This window comes from Helianthus annuus, chromosome 7 (assembly GCF_002127325.2).
Source record: "Helianthus annuus cultivar XRQ/B chromosome 7, HanXRQr2.0-SUNRISE, whole genome shotgun sequence".
NCBI lineage: Eukaryota > Viridiplantae > Streptophyta > Magnoliopsida > Asterales > Asteraceae > Helianthus > Helianthus annuus.
This window is the reverse complement of record NC_035439.2, coordinates 28,372,474-28,399,141: the sequence shown is the minus strand read 5'-3', so window position 1 is coordinate 28,399,141 and position 26,668 is coordinate 28,372,474. Positions and strand designations below refer to the sequence as shown.

At 38.2% G+C, this 26,668-nt stretch overlaps 1 long non-coding RNA gene across 1 annotated transcript; it reads right to left on the bottom strand.

Annotated features, from left to right (window-relative positions):
• Positions 1-15,601: 15,601 nt before the first annotated feature.
• Positions 15,602-19,049, bottom strand: LOC118480354. Its single transcript, XR_004862070.1, has 3 exons — positions 18,587-19,049; positions 17,863-17,922; positions 15,602-15,817 (listed from the first exon to the last, which is right to left on the bottom strand). It is a non-coding gene; the product is annotated as an uncharacterized LOC118480354 (long non-coding RNA).
• Positions 19,050-26,668: the final 7,619 nt, after the last annotated feature.

Sequence of the window (26,668 nt, the reverse complement as noted above, 5' to 3'; positions counted from 1 at the left end):
TCTTTCTTCATGAGCTACGTCAGCTCATCCCAAGAGAGAGCATAAGCCGCGGAGATCCCACGTTTGTTACATTCGGCTGTCCACCAGTCGAGTGCTCGCGATTGAAATATTCCGGTAGCGCAAGTAGTACGGAAACCACCGGGACACCCACTCTGACGAAGGGTAACTTTGATAGAATCGAACCACTGGAGTAGCTGGGACAAACCTCCTTCACCCGTGAACTCCATCAGGTCACAGGCTTTGAAGTGTTTGTAAAGGAAAGCAGATTGCGGCACTTCCGTCTTAGAGTCTTCCGAGGTTCGAGAGTTGCTGAGAGAGTGCACTTGAGCGACAATCTGAGGAATGACCTTGGCCACTTCCTTGGCCATAAGCGAGGCAATCCTCTTCTTGGCGCTTCGTTTGGCTCTTCTCCTTGCTGTTTGTCTAGAAGTAGAGTCGTTTGAAGACATCTAGACAGAGAGAGATTTGGAGTGAGATTCGATCATAATGATTTTTGAGTTTTGCGATGCGATTGAGCGCGATCAAAACTTGTTGCGAGTAATATAATAGATTTCACATAGGAGCCACATAGGAGCCACATAGGAGACACAAGATTCCTAAATTCCCACATAATTGATTTGCTGTATATATATAATTAGTTATAGTTGATGCTTATACACATACACGTCGGGATAGAATGCGCGAGGACGCGTTGAAGGGAGAAAGCAAGAGCGAGAAATTAGACATTAGTTTCGTTGTGAACATTCGGTTTTTGTTTTAGATTACGATGGCTGTGCGAGTTGTGTGTTTATAAAGCAGGGGATAAAGCGTAAAGTTTTAAATCGTAGCCACATAAGCGTAAATAAATTCTGTAAAGCGTAAAATCGGAAAGTCATATGCTAGAAAAATGGATAGAGTGCCTCGGGTGTTTAGGCATCGACTACCCATGGTAACCCAACTATACCCAACAAGTTCGTGTACGCGCGTTGCCCTAGAAGACTTATGCTTCCACTGGGATGCAGCTCATGGCATTCGTCTTCCTAGTCATCGCGTGGCTCGAGTTATCGTTATAGCCGAGTCCTTGGTGAGAGCTTTTGAAAACCATTTTATAGAGAGTGGAATGGTTTATTAAGATACGGGTTTCACCCCTGACTTAATAACTTCGCTCCTAACTGTGGTTGTGCTCTTCAAATAATTCCGGGAGTTCCACTAGATTTTGAAATGGAGACTTTCGTTGAGTTATGAATGTCACTCCTAGCTCGATGAAAAGTTCTCGTGCTAGAAAAATGCGCAGAGTGGCGATCTTATCGAGAGTTCTTGGTTTTCACGCCTGATCTTGACTGGATCACTCGGTTGTGTTATGCGAGTATTTTCGAAAACGTGGGTATTATGTTAGCCTTAGGAAAGGCTAAGTAATATTCGCCTTAGGAAAGGCTCTTTGCGTGAAATTGTGGTATGCGGTGTTCACGCGAAGTTGTACTTTTTGCGGATTCGAATGAGAGTATCAAGTAGGCCCGTGCAAATCCTACTGGGTTCGCACGAGTCGGCCCGTTGGTACCTAGACTATAGACTAGGTCATTTCTAAGACATTGACCCAGACTAGGTCAAGTCTGGCCTAATTCCCTATAGTTTTGGCTCTGATACCAATCTGTCACACCCCAACAATGGCAGAATCATCGGGGCGCGACACTAGGCGAATCAGATTGCTCAAGAGAATCCATAACAACTAAATTGCGACAATATTTAATGCGTTCATTATCCCATACTAATAAACAATTACAATCACATAAGCTGTCACGAATTTCATGTTTTCCCAAACAATACAAATTCGACAACCTAGATTTTAGGTGTGTTTCTAGACTTCCTAGCTTGATTTGATGTAGACTGCGACTAAACCTGCAACATACGTTAAAACAACATCAATACAAAAGTATTGTCGAGTATACAAGTTTTCATAGCAAAGCGTAAATAGATGAAAAGTGCTGCGAATACCAAATACATAAACGAGATACCTCAACATAAATGCATATAAGACAGATACTACCAGCTAAGTCACTCGAGCTACGATTGGGATTGCTATTCATTCTAACTAGACCCCATCGGGTTCTATAGTACTATACTAGTTAAGGCGGGACCTCGCGAATATAAGTCCTAACACATATGTAACTAGCATCACGTGTAAATATGCATAACAGTTATTCGCAAGTGATAAACAGTTTGATTGAATAATTCGTTTTGACAACTTTGATTGATAGGAACGTATGTTACACCCAAAATGCGATAAAAAGGGTTCGAGTATACTCACAGTTCGTGTTCACCAAGTAAACACAATCTTGGATTGAAGGGAGCGCGTCTAAGATTAGCCTGATTGCAGAATAATAGCGTAAGCGTTGAACGTTGCGTTAAGCGGTGGCGAGTGAACCAAGTGTCGAATGGTAACCCGATCGGATGGCAATCCGATCGGATGGTCATTCAATCGGATGTCAATCCGTTCGGATGGTCATCCGATCGGATGGCAATTCGATTGGATTGACATTCGTTTGGGATGGATGTGTTTGTGTATGATGGCTTTGAAGTTTTCGTTGTAGTATTCTGAAAGAAGAGAAGTATCTCTACCCTTCAGGTCGTCCGATCAAACGACGGTTCGATTAGGTAGCGAACCGATTAATAGGACACTTAGTGAGAACAAGTTCACAGCAGGTTGTCACTCGATCGGATTGCAATCCAATCGGGTGCCAATCCGTTGGTTATTGAACATGTTGAAAATTGTTTAAGTGTTGAAGCTCCAAATGTCACATGGTCGGATGGTCGTTCGATCGGATGGCAATCCGATCGGACGACAATCCGTTCGACGTTTAGATCTTTGAAAAGTTGGAAATAAAAGCTTAAGTGTGGGACCAAGTGTAAGCCGATCGGATGGCTGTTCGATCGGATGGAAATCCGATCAGACGGCAATCCGTCCCAACGACCTGATCGTCTTTGACACTTCACTGTTTTGAGAGTTTTGTGGTTTTCTCAAGACGGTATGACAATTGCCAAACGACAGAAACCCCATCAAGACTCGAGTGACCCGATCGAACAGGAATCACCCAAGTCCGATCAGTCCACTGTTCGAGACGATTGTTCATGTTTAACCCGAAATCGGTAGTCTCTTTGATAGAACTCAGATCTTGAGCTGACACATCACTAAGAAAGAGTAGAAGATCAGAACGAGCTCCGATTCTATCAGTTTTGAGTGCATTGAGAGTAAAAGAGTTGAAAGAAAGTTGGAAAACCATCTTTCAATCCTTTTATCCATGAATATGTGTAGATCTATGCGAAAGTGTTGTTTAATCTTGTGGAAATCCTTCAGATCTGAGTGGTTCTTGGTGGAATGAGGCAAACACTTGAAGTTCATAAGAACTCCATCATGACATCATCCTAGAACATCTCAAATCTACTGATTTCACAGTTAGAAGTTTAGATTCAAAGGTGAAAATGATGAATCAGTGCGTGTAGATCATAGAAGTACAAGATTTGAGTTGAAAACTTACAAGGATCGCGAGAAATCGAGAGAAAAGCGAGCTTGAGCGTCCTGGTCGAGTGAGAGCTGTCACATCACTGTTCAAGTGATGTGACAAGTGCTATTTATAGGTGAAGAGGGGAGAAGGTGATGGAGTGCCATGGATCGGATGGCAATCCGATCGGGTGGCAATCCGATCGGATGACAATACGATCGGATGGCCATCCGATCGAATGGTCATTCGATCGGTGGTCTCCGACGAATTTCGTTTCGATGTTTCGTTTTGTTCGTTAAGCATTGCGATAGTTTGGTCACACATCTTCATACCCACATTCATATATTTATTATAATTAGTCACACAAAGAGTCGTATAAATATCCACATTTTAAAGTCTGCGTTGCGATAATCGAGTTGCGTGTTTCGAATATACGTTGCGTTGCGACACATCACGGCTATCGAGGAGGGTAGAATGGGTCCTCACTCAACATCATCGTGAGCGTTAGTGTGTGCGATGCTATGTGTTATAGCGATAAAACATGCGTAATATGCGATTATACTGCGAAATAGCGATGTAAGCGATATGGCTACATTATGATCCGAATCTCTGGTGCTAGGCGTAACGATTATTGCGAGTAGTTACAACGCACGAACGTGCTGGTTGCTACACCTGGACTACCTTCACTCGAGCACTCGAACTTTCTTTTGGTCCATCCGACTACGAGAACCATCAGGCAACCTTATTTAAACTCAACCAAACCTATATGGTTCAAGCCTACCAAGCCGAATTCGAGAAGATTAGTAACTATGTCAGCAGTTTATCAAATGAGGCTTTACGAAATTGTTTTATTTCTGGACTCAAACCGGAAATTCATGCAGAATTGGCCATACACAAACCGGTTACCCTTCATGATGCCATTGGTTTGGCTAAACGCATCCAGGACAAGTTTGCTTCTTTACCCACACCTAAACCACCATACATCCCTCGTACGTTTTCTAACCCCACTGCATCAACCACCACAAAACCAAATACCACCATCCTTTCTCAACCATTGTTACCAGCCAATCCCAAACCAACAACCACACCTACACCTACACCTACACCTCGACCCCTTCCATTAACCCGGTTATCACCCGAAGGACTCTAAAAACGTCGTGCCGAAGGTCTATGTTTTCGTTGCCCGGAACACTATTTTCCTGGACACAAGTGCAACCCGCCTCAATTTCTGGTCATTTTGGATAATGAGGAGCACTCTAATGCCATCACCCTTTCCGAGCTCACAGAAACTCCCTTTGATGATCCATCACAACAAACACCAGAGTTCTTAGGCCTCTCCACTGCTGCTTTTTTTGGTCTACACTCACCAAAGACACTTCCTGTTACTGGTCTACTTCACGGCCATCGTGTAAACGTTTTGGTGGATACAGGCAGTACACACAACATCCTCCAACCACGTATCGACTCGCTCTTACAATTGGACGCCAAAACAATACCACCTTTTTCAGTCATGGTCGGCAACGGCGAACATCTTCAATGCAAGGGGTTCATACCTCATGCATCCTTGACGTTAAACAAAGAGGTATTCGAAATTCCATTTTATGTTCTTCCAATTATGGGTGCCGATATTGTCTTGGGTATGGAATGGCTTGGTTCATTGGGTCCTATAATGGCCGATTTTTCTATTCCAACTATTACGTTCATGAAAGCTGGCCAACAATTTGTTCTCACAGGAGAATCCGTTAACACCCTTATTTCACCTAGTTCATTAACTACATTACTTAAACATGAATCTATAGCCTCCTTACATACTTTAGTTTTTCACCACCAACCTACTGCCCCACCCGATCCCCCTCCTTTGTATCATCCTAATCCAACGATTCATTCACTCCTTCAAAAATACAAACAACTTTTCGCCACATCCCATGGACTTCCACCACCTCGCAAACACGATCACTTCATTCCTACCCTACCCAACGCCAAACCGGTCAATGTACGACCATATCGTTACCCACATTACCAGAAGCAAGTTATGACAGATTTGATCAAAGAGATGTTACATGATGGCATTATCCAACCGAGTCATAGCCCTTATTCCTCACCGGTCCTCTTGGTTCAAAAAAATGATGGTTCATGGCGTTTTTGTGTCGACTATCGGGCATTAAATGCCATTACTGTTCGGGATCAATTTCCTATAGCAACAGTCGATGAACTTTTGGATGAATTACATGGCGCAACTGTTTTTTCCAAGATAGACTTATGCGCCGGCTACCATCAGATTCGAGTGGCATCTTGTGACATTGGAAAAACGGCCTTTCGCACCATTGTCGGCCATTACGAGTTTTTGGTGATGCCGTTTGGCTTAACCAATGCTCCGTCAACATTTCAATCGGCAATGAACGATCTTTTTCGACCCGTGTTAAGAAGCTTTGTCTTGGTATTTTTCGATGATATTCTAGTCTATAGTCCATCTATCGAAACACATTATGGCCACCTCACGTTTGTTATGGAAACCCTCATAGCCAATCACTTCCATGCAATGGAATCAAAATGTATTTTTCGTGCCACCGTTTTACCATTTTTAGGCCATCAAATATTGGCAGAAGGTGTACAAGCTGAGCCTGGAAAATTGGAAGCAATTCAATCATGGCCAATCCCCACCTCCATGACCACCTTGCGTGCTTTCTTAGGTCTCACCGGTTATTATCGAAGGTTTGTGAAAAATTATGCACGCATAGCCACTCCGTTAACCGATATTCTCGAATTACCAAAGTTCTAACGGTCTGTTCAAGCACAAGAAGCCATGCAACAATTAAAACAAGCCATGATGAATCTTATTATTCTTGCAATGCCGGATTTCTCACAATCATTTGACGTTACTACCGATGCTTCCGGGTCTGCCATTGGTGCGGTTTTAGCTCAATAAGACCGACCCATTGCTTTTTTTAGCAAGAAACTATGTCCTCGAATGCAACATCAGTCCACGTATACACGTGAACTCTATGCTATCATGGAGGCGGTCAAGAAATGGCGGCAATATTTGTTAGGACTTAAGTTTTGCATCTTCACCGATCATCACAGCTTGAAACACCTTCTCACTCAAACCATATAAACCCCTGAACAACAAAAATAGATCTCGAAACTCATGGGATATGAATTTGAGGTACACTTAAAACCGGGAAAAGACAACCGTGTCGCGGATGCATTGAGCCGCGTTGATCAACCTGTGTTATTGGCCTTGTTAGCACCAATGGCGACTTGGTTAAACGACATTCGTCGTTACTATACAGAAAAAGAAGAGGGTCGCAAACTGCTCGATACCGTTCAAGCCAACCCGTCCTCCTTTCCCCATCATTCGATACGAGATGGCTTGCTTCTCTTGTACGGTAAACTTTACATTCCCAAACTCCATGAATTACGTAACCTTTTGTTACAAGAATTCCATGCATCCACCTTGGGGGGTCATTCTGGTATTGGTGCCACCATCAGACATTTATCTCAGATTTTTCCTTGGTCTAGCTTAAAAAAAGATGTCACCACCTTTATTAAAGGGTGTACAGTGTGTCAATCTACCAAGTCTCAAAACCACAAACCATATGGCACACTCCAGCCGTTACCTACACCCTCCAACACATGGGGAGACATAACCATGGACTTTATTGTAGGAACTAGGTTCACCTTTTATAAAATATGATTACAAAATATATAATAACGAGACTCTCGTTATTCGTAGAAAATATCATTGTACAATACCGGCTGCAATAACTAAATAAAAATAATATAAAATATAATTTTATATACCAATCTTGATTCAAGCCGCATCTCTGGTGGGTCCTTGACGTGCATTTGATAGCATCCCAGACTCGAGTATTCATCATCTTGAGTCTTGAAAAATACTCCTTGACTGCAACAAAGAGCGCACTAAAACGTTGACGATTTTGGTTGAGGCACGTGTTCAACACGCTTCCCTTAAAACAGATTTCGCGCCTCTACTAAAGACGACGTGTCTGTCTCCCTGGGTACAACAGCCGAAGCAGTATGTACTGCCGGAGAAGGCCACGCGCTCGATGTTACACCGGATAAAATTATAGTGTTAGAACTTGTGGGAAATAATGGTATGGAGATGATGAAATCGAATAGAGAAAACATATCGATCTAAGTACCCAACACATGGGTCTTCAAGTATCTCCAAGAACTCTTCTATTTTTTTTCTTCTAAAAATTCCACTTTTAATTCTCTACTTGTAATTAGCTTCATCAAGTTAGGCACAGAACCTACTTTGCATACAAGAGATATGGGCTAGAGAAGAGTCTCACTTTATTAGAGATTTTATTAGAGAAATAAACTCTAATAAAAACTAATAAATTGTCATAAAAACTCTACTAAAAGTCTCACTTTATTAGAGATTTTATTAGAGACATAAACTCTAATAAAAACTAATAAATTGACATAAAAACTCTACTTAAGAGTTTATCACCCATATGAAGAGTCTAGTAAATAATTGTAATTTTACTAAATTATAATTCCACTAAATTAATATCCATTCACACCATCTAAATTTCCAACAATCCCCCACATGAATGGAGATCGTTCAAAACACATAAAGTTTCCAATGGAACCTCGACAGTTGAGTTTTGCATACGATAGGTAGGTGTTACCTTTGAACCTTCGCTCATGAAATGCACTTAGCCCACTAGCTCTGAGTAGATCTCGATATTTTTGAACTCGTCTGCCGTTTATGTAGACGACAATACACTTCACACAAGACTCTCCCTAGCCGGGTCATCTCCTCATAGTCGTGTCCAATAATGGTCGTGGAACACTTTCCTGGTTCTGCGAGAGCTCTAGGAATTGTGCCCTCAATTCCATTCGAAGCGACCCCACTTCTCTCAACATAGGTGATTCTCCTAAGATCATTAAAAGCATTGTGGTTGTCGGATTTATCTAAATCATTTACCACATATTATGCTTAGCCTCACTCTTTGTCACTGAATATCATAGGAATAGACTAGGACATATTTAAACACCCTTTTATACTTTGGGGGTATGTATAGCCATATATACTAGCTTATGCATATCATTTATGCCCCCACAGTGACCACCTTTAGGCATATGAGTTAGTTGTCCTATTGAACTTAGATCTTGAGATCTCCAGTCAACTAAGTTAGGTGTCCTTCACATACCCTTTTTCCATGGGCTTTAGTCTCATTCCACAACTTGATCTCTAATAAACCCTCAGGTTGTTGGATCCATAACATTAACAAACAACTTTGCGTATTTGAGATCAGTTGTCATGATGTGCTCTTAACTCGTAAGTTCATTTTTCCTATTGTCAACTTCTAAGACTATAACCTCAGTGGCCATTTGAATCTGGTTATATTATATGTCTTTGTAAGATACGCTTATCATTTAAGGCAAACACATCTCCATTATGCACTACGACCTTTGTGTCCTCCACATAGTCGTCTGTTTGCAATGTTAGATTGGATTACAAAATCCTTATTGTCAAACATTTATGATACAAATGCAAGACACCCCCACATTTAAGTGTTATAGAATATCATCCAGATATCCAGATGGGGTAATGAAAACCATTTCTACATACCCTTATAGGGTTGTTTCTAAATGGATCCTCCCCCACATTTCTTGCCATTTGATCAATATTTTCGTAACTTCACTTATGACGACATTTATACACATATGATTGAACAAGATCAACCTCATTGTATCAGTGAATTCAACTCATACTCCATTAGCTTACATAAGCTTCTGAGCTAACCAAAACAACACATGCCATTGTCATAAGTTTGTAACCAACTTAGAATAATTATAATTTAACATCTAGAATAAGCTTAGAAAATGAGTTCTCCTCATTAGCTTTTCGAACAAACTCTTAAAAAGTTACATGTCCTTTCCTTATAATGAATGAAAATTCTCCCTCAATTTTGTCTATACACAAATTCTTTTTATGTTCATACACATTTGAATGTTTAGAGTTAATTAGTCTCTGTCAAGACCCATAATTAACCAAGTACTAGTCTAGCATGCTTTAGACTACAATACTTTAGCATTTGAACAGAAGATGCATCATTTTGATTCTTCACAGCCCTAAGAATATCATAATACCACTTTGCAACATTCATCCCTTGTTAAGACAAAATAATGAGATTTATTCATAATCCTAAAACATCAATATTTAGGAAGGTCTCATAAATTATTGTATATAGCACATAGCTAAATTTCACTATTCATTTAAGGAACATAACTTGTTTACCTTTGATCTCCTACATTCCACCATTGACTCATAAGTACTTAAACATAAGTCTTAATCCAAGTCACTTGGTGAACACATTCATCACCAACAAGATGAATGTTTCTCGTCTACGATCACTATTATGTGTGAGAAGTCAACTAGATCGACACTCAACAACATGGCGTTCATAATTTGCCATAAGTGATTTGCAAACATATATTGTTATTCATTAGGAGATATGTATATTTAGGATGCTCTCGTAAATGAAGGTAAAATCTCCATATAGATCTAACAATAATCAAGTGGTAGACGCAGCTACTTATAAATCTCACAAGATTTATTAAAGGTATATAATAACATATAGTACTTTTACTTTCATATGTTAGAATTCACACTTGTGAATTTTCCAATGACTTCTAATGAAATATGTTGACATGAATGTCGTTAGTGTATTTCATCTTAATACACTCACTATGTTCTTTCATTACTCACTCATGATGTGGTTACACATTTGATGTTTTGTTTTTTTAGTCAATGTAACAACTCTCAAATTATTTATGTCCAAGTATTTTCATGTACTATCCATTTAAAACCATATTCTTTTAAACAATGTATAACCGACGTTATAATTATTTTCCACACAAATAATTTATACGGCACAACCATTAGTGATTTATTTCTTTGTAAAAAATTGCATGTGTTATCCGAAGATATTGAACACAAAACAATAAAATACATTGGAAACTAAATCATAAGAGGCAATCACTTTTGAAATTTAAACGGAAGCATAGACAATATGTAGACGTCAAATAGCAAAGTGCTTTTATCTTCAACACTTTATAATCTGACGGAAATCTTCTCAACAATATCGTCTCATGGCATGTCTTGAGGTACTCCCTCAATAAGACTCCATGCACTTGTAAGTACAAGTTCCCCATTTCATCTTTAAACTTTAAACTTAGACAATTATGCTCAAAACAACACTAAGTTGTTACAAATACTACATTTAAGTAGTAAACTTGAACAATTAAATTTGTTCAAAACAACACCAAGTTGTTTTTCACCAAATAACATTTTCTAACACGCATGTTAGAAAAATAACATTATAACAAGCATATTATAGAATCGAACGTTTAGATAAAACGTATTCCAAAGATATAGTTTATAAAATAAACTATTTCTCATTATCTTTAATGCTCACATAGGCAATTAAATGTTTACATAAAACATTTCTGTTCATTATGAACAATCTCTAATCTCGTATTCGTGATACACATTTTCTAACACACGTGTTAGAAAATTTAAGTCATTTTATATATACAAACATGACCAAATTCGAGCATTAAATGTCATCATTAAAACTCATCAAATGTCATCATTAAAACTTTACTCAAGAGTTTCACCGAAGAGTTAAGAGTCTCATAATTATAGACTTAAACTCTAATAAAACTCATCAAATGTCATCATTAAAACTCTACTCAAGAGTTTCACCATATGAAGAGTTAAGAGTCTCAATAATTATAGATTTAAACTCTAATAAAACTCATCAACTGTCATCATTAAAACTCTACTCAAGAGTTTCACCATATGAAGAGTTTAATTAGTAATTAAAATTTCACTCAAATAGATTTAGAAATCACAAATTAAAGTTGGTGATAAATCCCATACAACTACACCATCACTTTATGGTGATTTAATTTTTGAAGCCAATCAAACATCAACTTCAATGTATGACCTTTTATTTCTAAATCATACAAAGCATTAAAATCAATGCTACAACAAATTACTTATATAAAATGTTTACATAAAACATTTCAAAGCATTTGTATTTTAACCATTTTTAACAATCATGTTAAAATGAAAGAAACTCTAACGCGCACATTAGAAATATTAACATTTCCACAAAATGTTAATTCGACTTGCTAAAAACATATAAATGGTTCAAATAAATAAGTCATTTCTAATACACACGTTAGAAACTAAACAATTAAAAAATTGCTTCCAAACTAACGCGTTTCATAAACGTTTCTAACACACATGTTAGAAGACAAATGATTACAAAAATCATTATAAGACTTATTTGTTCATATCAATACATGGGTGGATGAACAGTCTACTTTAAATAGAGACTTAATTAGAGACATAAAACTCTAATCAAGTAACATAAAACTCTTATTTAAAGACATAAAAAACTCTACTTAAGAGAATTTTACAAAAAACGTATGGTTTACACCAATAATTCCAGTCTAACACACATGTTAGAAAATTTAACGTTTACAAAAAACGTATGGTTTACACTAATAAACCCGATCTAACACAAAAGTTAGAAAAATTAACAATTCCCAAAACCATTTCAAAAACCAAACGGTTGAACCAAAACTATTCGTTTTGTACCACGGTATATGATTTAAGATTGTATCTCAATCTCAAGAAATCCAAACACAACAAGTTGTACCACATACATATTTCCCAAAAGAAAATATTTATAAGATTATAATCTTTAAAAATATTTTTTTTATTATAAATCTTCTTGTGAACCCAAAATCCTTATAAATAAGGTTTTAAGATTGTAGCAACAATCTCACGAAATCTGTTTTAAGTTTGTAGGAACTAGGTTCACCTTTTATAAAATATAATTGCAAAATATATAATAACGAGACTCTCGTTATTCATAGGAAATATCATTGCACAATAACGGTTGCAATAACTAAATAAAAAGAATATAAAATATAATTTTATATACCAATCTTGATTCAAGCCGCATCTCTGGTGGGTCCTTGACGCGCATTTGATAGCATTCTAGACTCGAGTATTCATCATCTTGAGTCTTGAAAAATACTCCTTGACTGCAACAAAGAGCACACTAAAACGTTGACGATTTTGGTTGAGGTACGTGTTCAACACGCTTCCCTTAAAACAGATTTTGCGCCTCTACTAAAGACGACACGTCTGTCTCCCAGGGTACAACAGCCGAAGCATTATGTACTGCCGGAGATGGCCACGCGCCCGATGTTACACCGGATAAAATTATAGTGTTAGAACTTGTGGGAAATAATGGTACGAAGATGATGAAATCGAATAGAGAAAACGTATCTCTCTAAGTACTCAACACATGGGTCTTCAAGTATCTCCAAGAACTCTTCTATTTTTTTTCTTCTAAAAATTCCACTTTCAGTTCTCTACTTGTAATTAGCTTCATCAAGTTAGGCACATAACATACTTTGCATACAAGAGATATGGGCTAGAGAAGAGTCTCACTTTATTAGAGATTTTATTAGAGAAATAAACTCTAATAAAAACTAATAAATTGTCATAAAAACTCTACTAAAAGTCTCACTTTATTAGAGACATAAACTCTAATAAAAACTAATAAATTGACATAAAAACTCTACTTAAGAGTTTATCACCCATATGAAGAGTCTAGTAAATAATTATAATTTTACTAGATTATAATTTCACTAAATTAATATCCATTCACACCATCTAAATTTCCAACATTTATTACACAATTACCTACATCACAAGGGAAATCTGCTATTTGGGTCATTGTAGACCGTCTTAACAAAGCAGCTCACTTTATCGCCTTATCACCTAATTTCACCGCAGCTACATTGGCCACCATTTTTCTTAGAGAATTCTACAAACTCCATGTACTTCCAAAATCTATTGTCTCCGACCGAGACCCGTTATTTCTCAGTCATTTCTGGAAACAACTCTTTCAGCAACTGGGTACGAAACTCCACCATTCAACCGCTTATCACCCGCAAAGCGATGGTCAATCTGAAGTCGTTAACCGGTGCCTCGAAGCCTACTTACGAGCTTTTGTTCATAGCGAGCCAAAAAAATGGCACCACTACCTTTACCTTGCGGAGTTCTGGTACAATACATCACACCACTCTTCGATTAACATGACTTCATATAGGGCGGTGTATGGACGAGATGCCACAGCTATTCATGATCACAACTTGGGAAGTACATCCACAACATCAATTGAGGCATCCTTAGAGGCCCATGGAAGACTTATGGCTATGCTAAAACAGTCTCTCGAACGCTCGCCTAAAGAAATGATCACTCAAGCAAATCGCCATCATTTGCAAAAAGAGTTCCAGGTTAATGATTGCAAAAGTACAGATAAGCCTTAGTGGATAATCGAAACAATCATAAACTTTCCAAACGGTACTTTGGGCCATATCGCATAATCGAAAGAATTGGGTCTATTGCCTATAAGCTGGAGCTTCCACCGGCGTCGAAAATACATCTGGTATTCCATGTGTCGTTACTTAAACCAAGCGTGCAAAACCAAACATCCGCAGATGTTCCAGACGACCTGACTCAAGTAGGGGAAACAAACCCATATCAACCGGAGGCAATAATTAACTCACGAGTGACTGATCAAGGGCTCGTTCAATTGCTAGTGAAATGGGTCGGCAAAGATTTATCCGAGGCTACTTGGGAAGACGCAGATGCATTTTCGCTGCAATATCCAAGTTTTGAACAACACCTCGAGGACGAGGTGATTCTTCAGGGGCAGACCATTTATACGACCCAAGTGAGCTCAACAGCCCAACTAACACAACACAGCCCTATAGCTGATCCAGGAACAGTGGGCTGGCCCAACAGGAATGTCAACAAGCCTGCTCGTTATCGTGATTGAAAAGTAGAGAACAAGTCTTCATCTATCTTCTGCATATTCTGCATGCATGTGTTTAATTAATTCAACCATCATCATCAACCACGTTGCATTATCTCCATTCAGTATCTCGACTTAGAGTAGTTGCATAGCACGTTTAATTCCATGTTCTTTATTTTGTGTATTTAAGAAGTGAGCTTGCTTAATGAAAAATCAGCTGAAAATTGTCCCACGTTATTGTCTCTTCGATTGCTTTCTTCTTGGAGTTTAACCCACTTACGGGTCACATTAGAAACGGTCCTGCACATCCTTTGGGATTGTTTATTCGCTAGATCGATATGGTGGAATATTTGTGTTTGGTTAAAAATCCCCTTTCCAAATAATATATCTACTGTTGAAGATATGTTAGCTAAAGCCGAAGGCATGAACGGGTCAAAGCAATGGAAGAAAATGATAGGGGCTATTCTTCAAGTTACGGCGTGGGAAATATGAAAGGCTAGAAACGAGAAAACTTTCAACAATCGGCACCTTAATATTGAGAGAACGGCGAACATTATAAACGAAAATTCTTTTCTTTTGATAAGCAGTCGGTCTAAATTTTGTAATCTTGATTGGGCCAGATGGATAGATTTTAACATTCGTGATGTAATTGTGTGATGTTTTTTCGGGTCCCAGTTTCTTGCTGGTCCATTTTCTATACATTTATATTGAAGTTTTGCCGTTCAAAAAAAAAAAAAAAAAAAAAAACTAAACGGAAAACTCTGTCAAGCTTTTCCGAATAGAGTAGTCATTCTCTATCACATTTTTCCGAATATGATAGTTCTGGCCTACGTAGCTGTAGAAAACTGGCTAGGAAATTTATACCAAGGACCATTTTTAATAGTATATTCTTGCTTATGAACTTTCTCAACAAAAACTTTGATCATTGTTGAGACAACAAAATATAGACCGAGGATAGCGACAGGGGTGGTTAGGCAGAAGGGTTAAAGGGTTTAACCTTGCCTAACGCAGGTCGTGGGGTCCCCCCATGTTTGCAAGACGTGGAAGGAGGTTCACTGGTTTATGTTTCTTGTTTGAGGATCCAATTCTGAAGTATTGTTCAGAAATGGATTGAGGAACAGAAAGAATAAGTGTAATGTCACTTTGAATGAGGGACACTTTGAGTGAAGTGAATGTACGATGTAAAGGACCAGAGTTTGAGAGAACTAGTCTGATCCAGGATGTCTTTGTTAATGAATGAAGTGTCATTTTATAGGCAAAGACATGTCCCAAAGGAGTATTGTAACACCCCAACCCTGCTAGGGCTGACGTGTCACTCTTACAGATATCAAAACTAAAAACCAATCCATAACATTAAATAAAAGGTCCTAATTACATTTATTACATTACTAAAATAAATAATCTTGGTCAGCAACTTCCTAACGCTCCTCACTGAAATCCCAGATCATCCCATATTACCTGTAAAACAAATAGAAAAAAAAAACACAAAAAAATACGGCTGAGCCAAAAATTGCTCAGTAACGGAGAAATCAACAGTACAAGTAAAATCATATCAGCGGAAGCAAAACACAACAGAACAGAACAGAACTGAGACTAAACAGAAACGGTCATTGACACGATTACTGAAAACAAATGGAGGCACATGACTGATGCAAAAACTGATACACGAACCAATCTGAAATTGTAACGGAAACCAATACGGAAACTAAAGGTAGACGTATACATAACTGTTACTGAACCCAACACAAACCGATGTAGAAACTAGAAACTGATACATCATTGACCATGATGTCAAAAGCATTTTATCTTGTATAAACGGACTTATTTTAAAACAACATTTAAATAATCTAGTATTCATACAACAATAAAAATTTCTAACCTATCGTTTGTAAATGAAACGCTTGAGCAAATAAGAAAACTAATAACTATAGAATAGTTTAAACAACGTTTAATAATGCTATTATTTTTAAAACAAGATACTTGGCAAAGCTATTTTCTATATTGAACGTTTGAACTTCATCAAAATAAAATAGGTTATCATATTCATAGCAAATCATCCTTGGACAAAAAGAACTAATTTTCTAACTTGAAAAGTTATATTATAAAAAAATAGAATAATTTAAATAATCTGGATTTCCGAATGAGACACTTTCGACCATTCCGAGAAACGACATAGGAAACAGAAACAAAACAAATAGCTAAGCCATAAATACCATTTAAAATTCCATGATCTCTAAAAGAAAAGAATCGTCGAACTATTATCATTAAATACACGTTTAGAATCAACTTGATATCTTTAATTAATCAATATTCATAAGTTTATTATTTAATCAAAATAACTATTGTTATAACTTTAGAGATTATTATTTAGTAAACAAAATACTTTAGGTAATCTAAGTTTATTTGTAGAATAATAAAATCCTAACGAAATTACTTAAACTGATTGAGAGAATCGACACGAAATAAAGACAGGTCAAACGGCAAGAATAGAACAGACATTGAATCAAATACTGAATACATGTACTGACGGATACAAACTAAACGTATAACACCGGTTAATCAAGACTGATACTGAGACGAAACTTATACAAACCAGTACAGATACTGAGTCAAAACGGACATAACTAATACATAACAGAATCGGACACTGAGCATAGTCAGAAGCATACTTTACCCAATACATACTGATCGGAAAATAACCATATGCGTACATATATCAGAATAGATACTGAATATAATTGGAAGCATAACCCCATACATGATCGGAAGCATAATCACATACGTACAAAACATATCGAACATATCAAAACAGATACTGAACATATTCACATACAGAAACATATACTAACTTACACGACAGATATATCAACAAACTAAGTCGTGTAATCATGGAAGCACCCAGAGCCAGAAACAGAGGGGTACACAGGTAGCTACTCTATGTACCAATGAGATGGTGAGTGTGGCATGCACCCATTATTCCATCCCCCAGAAGTCAGAAAACAGAAGTCAGAAACAGAGCTAGGATCGATCCATACGCCTCTAGGGGCCAAGGTGCTACACAAGCACGAGCTAAAGACGCCGTGAACTTTTATTACGCACTGTCACGATAAGTGCCATGCCGTTGACGCCCAAACGGCAAGCCAGACATGCTCGGGTGACAGAGTACAAATACTAAGGCCTTGTAAATAATCTATAGGCAACTAAAATAAAACTAACGGGAACATGCGACCATGAATACAAGTCTGAGGTATGGCATGCTACAACATAATAAAAATCAAACCAGACGATAACAGAGATGACGGACAATTTCCAAAGCAGTAAAAAGTATCAAAATAACATAATAAAGAATTATTGAAGACTGACCACGATGACAAAATCCGTACTACAAAGTAACGGATACGAATTTATATTTATACTACGATGAAAATGAAATAGAATCCGTACCAAAGAGTAACGAAATTAAATAAAGTTATACTACGATGTAAAGGGTCACGAATCCGTACCTTAGATATAGCAGAGCAAAGCAACACAGAAATCAAGTCGCCCACAAATAGTACAAGAACCTATATTTTATTATGTCGGATTAACTTATGAAACATTGAGATGGTAATTAAATATGTGGACCCATCGATTTTTCCGGCGACGAAACTTTACGATTATAGACTAGTTATTTTTAACGAGTTCAAAGGTGTACTAAGTGAAATCGTATTCATTTCACAAAGTCTAGGATCCATGAATTCATAACACAATTGCATAATCTTTTATTTACTAAGATAAAACGAGAACATATTATATACATACATTCATGCTTTAAAAAAAACAGTGAATATATATACCATATTAATTACTTTATTATTTACACGATTATTGTAAAACAAACCATCCAAATAACTAGTGTTTATATAAGTTGCAACCAAGATTAAAATCACCATATATACATATCGTATAATAGTATTAGTTAGGCATACCAAATAATTAAATGAAAGCTCATGTACCATATCCCAATGAACATCATCTTTTCACATTAAAAATCACAGTGACAAGAAAATTTCTACTTCCAAAAGAACAAGTAATGACCTTAAATATCATATACAGAATTGAATTTGTGGGAGTATATATTTAGCTCATAGCCGTTTCAAGTCGCCGGAAACCAATAATCACATAAGCTGTGCTCGAGTAATCAGAACAAGATATCCTAAAAATTTAACGAGGAGTCGTAATTCTTACCTCTACAAGTTGGAATAAGCAGAATAGATCAAGAGGCGATGCTGGTATAAGATCTTGATCTAGCCCAGAGCGACTGAGGTGGCTGGTTTATGGTGCAGAAACTAAAACAACAGTGACGAGGTGTTGCGGCGGCGGCTAGTCAAGGACCGAGTTGGGTCGCACGGAGGCAAAACGAAAGAACCAGACACAACCTTCAATGGCGGCGGATGTTTAAATCGGAAGGTGTGGTGAGGCTGGTTTGCGGCGGCGCATAGCTCGACCTTTTTTTTTAGGCGAAGGGATTCTGGATCGTGTGCAGGGACGAAGGTGTAAAAGGGTAAGGATAGGTGATGAATAATATGGGTCGGTTGTTATTGGATAAAAGAAATATTTGAATGAGGGGCGATTGGGATGAACGGCGAAGAAGACTTGAGTTCCTGTCAAAACCCTACACTCTATTCATTTATTCTTTTGCCTTTCGTAAATCACCATAATGAATTTGAATACATATGCATTTAATTAGGAAGGTATTTCTTTTACTAAATTTACATATGATACTGAATATAAATCTCTTATCAGACTATTACTCTTTTCCTTCATAACTATTATATATTATACGTGCAAACAACACTACAAAGACAAATCTTTATATAATTTTAGAAAATCTTATAACATGCATACATTTATATTTAATTTAGACAAGTCTAACACCCTATAATGTGTAGGTATGATTCATAAGATTTAAGAAAATTATTGGCGCCATTATTTCTTTAACTACCTATTTCTTATGTATAAATACATACATACATACATATATATATACATACATACATACATACATACATATATATATATATATATATGATTTCAAATTTTCGATTATTACAAGTATACATTTGACTAGTGAACCAGCTTGCAGTGAGGGGCTTACCCTTTCGGGGGTTGAAGCCTTTTGACCCCCGGATAATAGCGTGTATTCTGTGGACCTGCATTGATTTTACGGCTGTGGTTGGTGAGACTGTTTGGGGATGTGACTTGTTCACTGTTCCCGTGTTACTTTACTCCATCTCTTCAGCTTTTTCAAGCGTTGAACCTTTTAACCTTTTAGGTGTTTACATACTTGGCCGTTTTATTTGGTCTTGGGCTACCCCCGTCATCAGCCCCCCAAGTCAGAGGTTTTTGGGAGTAGCTCAAAGACTTCTGACTTTTTTAAGCATCTGCTTTATTCCCTGAAGGTTTCAAGGGTTCGAGGTTTGGAGGATTGGAAGGTTGTCGGCAGTTAATGTTTGAATTTTGAAATTCTGACAACTGATTTGATTGATGTGTAGCAGTTCCTAGGGTGGCGGTTTTGCAGGGTGTATTGTTTACATTTTGCCCCTATATTAACTTGTTTATATTTTTCTTAATTGCCGTTTCATTGTTCCATCCAAGTATTTTATGCAAGTGTTCCCCTTTTCTTTCAAGGTTAGTGTTGATTTCTTTTGCTTTACTTTTTCATAGTTTCTTTGCAAAAATGGGTGCCCTTAAGGATTTAGCAAGATCCTTTTCCCGGTTAACCCAAGAGGAAGTAGAGTTATTTTGTAAGGAATATGGCATTGGAATTGAGTTTACACCTACTGCTCCTGCGTGTGATGCTTCGATTGATAAATGCCCAACTGGTTTCATCGCCCTTTATTGTCGTCACTTTGAGTTTTCAAACCTTCGCTATCCGTTTTCTCTGTTTGTTTTGAATTTGTTAGAGTATTACCGGGTTTCTTTTGGTCAGATTCATCCGAAGGGCATGGCTACGGTTTTACATTTCGAGGTTTTGTGCCGTGCCCTCGGATATGATCCTTCCTTATTGCTATTCCGTCGTTTTTTCCGATTGGCCAAGAATGGCGATTGGTTTACTTTTGAAGCATCTAAGGTTGATTTTGGCCTTATTTCATCTATGGTTACCACACTTGGAACTTGGAAGAATCGTTTTTTCTGGGTTTCAGACACTATTGTTCCGTTTAAAACTGTGTGGCGTCACCTGGATGCTGTTCTCAATGAACCGGAACCCCTTGAATCTGATTTAAATGATGCTTTTCTGAAATCTATTCGTAAATGCCCTGCGAGGGTTCGTCCCTTTCCTGAGCATTTACTGGTTTTATTAGGGGTTAGTAAGTTGTGGGAAAAAGCTGACCGGGATCCGGTTCTGATGAGAGATAGCACGGGTATGCATCTTTGTTTTCTCCTTTCTTTTATCTTTCTAATTTTTGTCTCATGTTCTGTCTGTTTGTTGCTTGTAGTTATGTCTGCCTTGGATTTCATCAAAAGTGATGACACTTCGGATGTGGTTTTTGGGGATGTTCCTGTTGTTCCTGATGAAAATGTTGTGGTCAAAGGTGCCGAACAAAGGTTTGAAGGTGCTGGGTATGTTAGTGTGTCGAATGTTAAAGGTTTCTCTAAGCTTCTTGCTCCCAAGACTTCGACCCGGCGTTCTACTCGTTGTCTGAAAGCTGCTCCTCAATCCACCTCTACTGAACCGGTGGAGTTGAGTGATGATGTTGAAGAGTCTGAGGACCAAGGTGTTGAGGCGGGTTCTGAAAGGGAGAGGAAGTTAGTTGTTCATGGCAAAAAGGGTTCAACCAGGAAGGTTGTTGCTACACCTGTTTAAGGTTCTTCGAGTATGAACATTGAAGGGTTGGATCCTGATGCAGTTTATGTGCCAAGCTGGTCGGTAAAGGTTGATGATAGCTGATGTGTGTAAAATGCAACATATAAATCACATCAATTAAGGCATAAAACTAACCCTTTTTAAGTACTAATGTTGGGAAAAGAGTGTTTTTGTCTTCCTTTTGTATTTTCAGGATGAAATGAGCTCAAAATCACAAAAGAAGCAAAAAGACAACTAATTCTAGCATAAATACAAGAAAAGGAACAAAAGTAGACTGCCCGGACCCTCAACGGCACCTCCCAAGGCAAAGAAGAGAAAACAGAGACTGAACACGCCCCGTGTCCAGCGAACACGGGGGCATGCCCAGGAAGCAGCAGAAAAGACAAACCAGTAGAAGCTTCCATTGCCCACCACGGGGCCGTGTCCAGCGGGCACGGGGGCGTGGTGAAAGTACAGCAGGCGCATTAATTGTAATTGCGAATTACAATTAATGAAGAGAGAGAATGTCAGACGGGCACGGGGGCGTGTCCAGCGGACACGGGGCCGTGCCCAGCCTTCTGTTCAGCCTATAAATAGGGGTGCTTGGCTTCATTCCATCTCATCCCTTGGCACACCACCTCTCTCACACTTCATCCACCACCCACCACCACCATAACACCATCATCCACCACCATCATCCATTGTCCATCGTAGAGTGTGTGAGTCGTCTCGGGATCCAAGATTGATCGTAAGAGTTCTTGACAATCAAGGCCATGTTTGCCTAAGTCTCTTACATCACTTGGTGAAGACAAGTGTTTAGTATAATACTTTTTATTTTTAATCTTTTGCACTTTTTATTTGGTTTTGTATTAATGACTTTAATAACTAGTTACTTATGTTGAAGGTGATCTTTCCTTATCGTTTGTCCGTGGTGTCTTGGCGTTATTTTACTGTCTATATAAAATAAAAGATTTTCACCATTCATATCTCCACGGTCTATATGGAGGTATGTTGGCTACCTGGTCAGGGGTTAAGGGAACGGTTTGGTAAGGGTCTTGCCATTGTTCAGCGTTTAGAGGTCCTGCTTGGGACCTGGGTCAAATTTAGTAGGATCTCCTTCAATACCCATAGGTATTGGATGGCGGGGATCCAAACTCTTTGACCCCCTCATAAGTTAACTACTATTAATACTATAACCCGGCTATTTAGGACTGTATCCCTGCTGACTCAGACTACTTAGCCGAGGGTAACGTCACCGCCAAAAGCGGGGCCTACCACAATTTGCATTAATAACTTAATTCATTATCTTTCAATAATCCGACCCTTTAGGATTGTATCCTTGCTGACTCAAACTACTGGGTTGAGGGTAACGTCGCCTTCAAAAGAGGGGCCTACTACAATAACTAAGATAATCTCTTAAACAAGTGCAAAAGTGCAAAAATAATCAAAGGTTATACTAACACACGTGTCGGATCCAAGTGATTCATCTTGTCTATCTGTTTTTATTTTATTTTATTTTTCAGCATTTAGTTAGTTTTTATTTTTCTTAGTTTAAAACATTTTTCTCACTTTTTGATTTGATTAGACGTTGAGGATAAACCGGTATTAAAAGCTCTTGTGTCCTTGGACGACCTCGGTATCTTACCAACACTATACTACGTCCACGATGGGTGCACTTGCCCATATGTGTGTTTAGTGTTAGTGAATATCGTGTTTTATAAATTTAAAACTTGGCTAAAAGTGTAAAAAGGGGCTTAAATATACATCAAAAATATAATACACTTCACGCACATCAAGTTTTTGGCGCCGTTGCCGGGGACACAAGGATTTTAAGAAAGCTTAAAATCAACGGCCTAATCAGTTTTTCAAAACCTTTTTAAAACGCGCGCACATTTTTCTGCATTTTAGTTTAGTTTGCATTTATAGTAGCCTGAACACGGGGCCGCCCCGTGCTCACTGAACACGCCCCCGTGCTGCATATTTTTAGAGTAGATACCCAGATACAGAGTCTGAACACGGGGCCGTGCTCGCTGAACACGCCCCCGTGCTCAACGTGACCAGTAACTTTAATTAAAACGCCCAGATACAGACCCTGAACACGGGGCCGTGCTCACTCAACACGGGGCCGTGTCCAGCTTCTGTTTCCGTCCTATTTTTGTTTTCTGGTCCCGAGACTCAGTTGTGGTCTGTTGAGTGATTCTTATGGATCAATACTCAAGAGGTTACAACTACACCTATGATGAGGATGATTATAGGGGTAATTATTGCACTAATTGTCGTAACGCACGCTCGGTTCAATATAATACTTCATATCAACCATCCAATTCATACAACCATTATGAGGAGCCCAGGTACGAGCCATCAACTTCATACACATCCTATGAAGACCAAAGGTATGAACCTCCTCCCTGATACTCATATTTTGATGAACCAAGGTATGAGCCTTCATACTCATACTTTGATGACTCAAGATATGAGCCACCACCTTCATAGTCTTATTATGAGGAACCATGGCGTGAACAACCCACCTCATATGAGTACTATGAAGAACAAAGTTTCGACCCTTATCCATCATATACTTATAATGAAGAACAATGGTGTGAACCATCTACTTCATATGAGTACTATGAGGAACCAAGGATCGAACAACCGGATTCAAGCCTTGAGGATCCAAATTCTTTTTCTCTCACCGAAGTGACCAATAGGATATTAGAACACATTAAAACTATCGAACATTACATGAAAGAATCTCGCGCAAGGGAAGAGGAATCCCGCGCAAGAGAAGAATTAAAAAACGATAATAACGTAGAGATAGTTGAAAATGTAAAAATGGAAGAACAAGAAAATGAAAAACCGACACATGAGTTAAACAACGAAAGAGGTGAGGTCGATAACGCTAAAATTCAAGAAGATTCTAATTTTGAAGAAATTAATCTCTTGTCACCTTCTTTCGAAAATCATTGTTTAGTAACCCCTCATGCTAAGTTTTTAAAAGAGTTAAACACTAGTGCTAAAATCAAAGAAATAGTGAGTGTTAAGTTAACTAATGATCAAACCTCGCTAATAAAAGAAGATCCTTTTGAAATTAACATTACACCGGTTCCATGTTTTTTTTCAAAATTCCTTTATTAGTAATATCACCATTGATAAAGATCTTTGTGTTAACATAATGCCTAACTACATTTTTGAAAAATTAAGTATTAGTGATTTTACTCCACTTCAAATTCCCATTTTTCTATCCGATCGAAAAGTAATGAAATCAATCGGTGTAGTTGAAGATGTTTTGGTTCAAACAAATCAAATGGTAATCCCAACCGACTTCGTCATCCTTGATGACGCTCCCTTAGTCTTGGGAAAACCTTTTGTACAAACTCATAAAGCTTTGAAAAACCGGAAATTCAACAATCTACCTCTTCAATTAGGGGCATTCAAAAGGAGCATAGATCTTGAGCGTTCAATGAAGTATCCTTTTGGCAATAATGACCCCCTAATTGAAGATGAAGCTGAACCACCCGATACGACTAACGAAGAAGACCACTTTGTCGAAGAAGAGATAGCCATAGAACAAACCTTTAAGGTTCTTAATCTGGATGAGCCACAAAATAAGGTGTCTTCTAAAGACCCACCCATTGAGCTCAAAGAACTTCCTAAAGGTTTGGAATATGCTTTTCTAGGCAAAGATGGTAGTTTACCTGTAATTATTTCATCAAAATTAAGTAACGTAGAAAAAGAGAAATTAGTTAACCTGCTTAAAAAACACAAAAACGCGATCGCTTGGAAGCTTGTAGATATTAAAGGAATAAGCCCTTCCATGTGCACGCACAAAATTTTAATGAATGATGACTACAAAACGGTAATTCAACCACAACGAAGAGTGAACCCCAATGTTCAAGAAGTGGTTAAGAATGAAGTCATCAAACTACTTGACGCCGGACTAATCTACCCTATCTCCGATAGCCCGTGGGTAAGTCCCGTTCAAGTAGTCCCAAAGAAAGGAGGTATGACGGTAATAACTAATGAGAAAAATGAATTAATACCAACGAGAACCGTCACAGGATGGAGAGTTTGTATAGATTATAGGCGATTAAATGAAGCAACAAGAAAAGACCACTTTCCTTTACCTTTCATTGATCAAATGTTAGAAAGATTATCCGGTCATAAATTTTATTGTTTCTTAGATGGTTTTTCAGGTTACTTTCAAATACCGATAGCACTAGAAGACCAAGAGAAAACAACTTTCACATGTCCCTACGGAACTTTCGCATATCGACGCATGCCATTCGGTCTATGTAATGCGCCTGCAACATTCCAACGTTGTATGGTCGCCATTTTCCATGATATGATCGAAAAGACAATGGAAGTCTTCATGGATGACTTTTCCATCTTTGGAGACTCATATGACCAATGCCTCGATAATCTTGAACGAATGCTATCCCGATGTGAGGAAACTAACCTCGCCCTTAACTGGGAAAAATGCCATTTCATGGTAACAGAGGGAATAGTACTCGGTCACAAAATCTCAAGCGAAGGAATGGAAGTTGATCGAGCAAAAATAGAGACTATTTCTCGATTACCTCCTCCATCCTCTGTACGAGCAATCAGAAGTTTCCTAGGACATGTCGGATTTTATAGAAGGTTTATCAAAGACTTTTCAAAAATCTCAAGGCCTCTAACAAAATTACTTGAAAAAGATGCACCCTTCATCTTTGACAAGGAATGCAATCAAGCATTTCTAACCCTCAAGGAAATGCTAGTCAATGCACCTATCATGATAGCGCCAGATTGGAAATTTCCTTTCGAAATCATGTGCGATGCAAGTGACTTTGCTGTTGGAGCAGTCTTGGGACAAAGAAAAGAAAAGCATTTCCACCCAATTTATTATGCTAGTAAAACTCTTAATGATGCACAAGAAAATTATACAACTACAGAAAAAGAATTACTAGCAGTGGTATTTGCTTTTGATAAATTTCGTTCTTATCTTGTTCTTTCTAAAACAGTAGTCTATACAGACCATGCAGCCATCAGGTACCTCTTCAAGAAGCAAGACGCAAAACCCCGTTTGATCAGATGGATTCTACTCCTCCAAGAATTCGACATCGAAATCAAGGACAAAAGAGGAGCAGAAAACACTGCTGCAGATCATCTCTCACGCTTAGAAGACCCAGCTTTGGAGACAACCAGAGACGAGCAAATCAACGAGAAATTTCCCACGGAATCCCTGGAAATGATGGAGAGTAGACAAGAGCCATGGTATGCCGACTACGCTAATTTCCTAGCTAGCGGTATAATCACCAAAGGATGGCCACATCATCAAAGAAAGAAATTCTTTGCTGATGTAAAGCATTACTTTTGGGAAGACCCCTATCTTTTCAAAATGTGTGCCGACCAGCTCATCCGAAGGTGTGTCCATGGTAATGAAGCACGAAGAATTCTCCGTCATTGTCATGAAGGTCCATACGGAGGACATCATGGTGCTGCAAGTA